This window comes from Lepidothrix coronata, unplaced genomic scaffold (assembly GCF_001604755.1).
Source record: "Lepidothrix coronata isolate B3197 unplaced genomic scaffold, Lepidothrix_coronata-1.0 Scaffold180, whole genome shotgun sequence".
NCBI lineage: Eukaryota > Metazoa > Chordata > Aves > Passeriformes > Pipridae > Lepidothrix > Lepidothrix coronata.
The window spans coordinates 300,842-301,359 of NW_016690360.1; positions in this window are offsets into that span (position 1 = coordinate 300,842).

Below are 518 nucleotides of genomic sequence, written 5' to 3' on the forward strand. Positions count from 1 at the left end.
CCTGGAAAGGGAGCTGTCCCTGGGATTCACATGGATGGACCCTTCCTGCCTGCACCCGACCCGTGTCCCCTGGGCTGCCTTTTGCTGTCAGCACGGCTGGACTGGCAAAATGACCCCTCTTGTTGTGCAGAGAGGAGGCCGCGGTGCCTTGGCCGTGTAATCATGTCAGCCTGTCTCTGACAGCAAAGAGGGCAGCAGGGATCAGCTGGAAAAGCTGCCCGTGGTCCCTGAGCCGGATCCGTCGGCCCCTCGTTCCAAAGCAGGGCTGCAGAGTGAGCCTGGGGAGCTGCAGAGGAGAGAAGGAGCCTGAAAGAGGACACCCCCTGCTCCCCCCCTGCAGTGTGAGCCTGCCCTAAACACTCTTAGGAAGGGGAGGCAGAGTGTTGAGGGGGGGGTTCTTGTAGGTATTTGGTGGGGAAGGTGAGGAGGAGACAGAAAGGAATGGCTGGAAGTGGCCTCAGGGTGTGATCAGGAACCTGCTCTGGCTGTCCCAGGGTGTGAAAACTTCCCCACTTCCC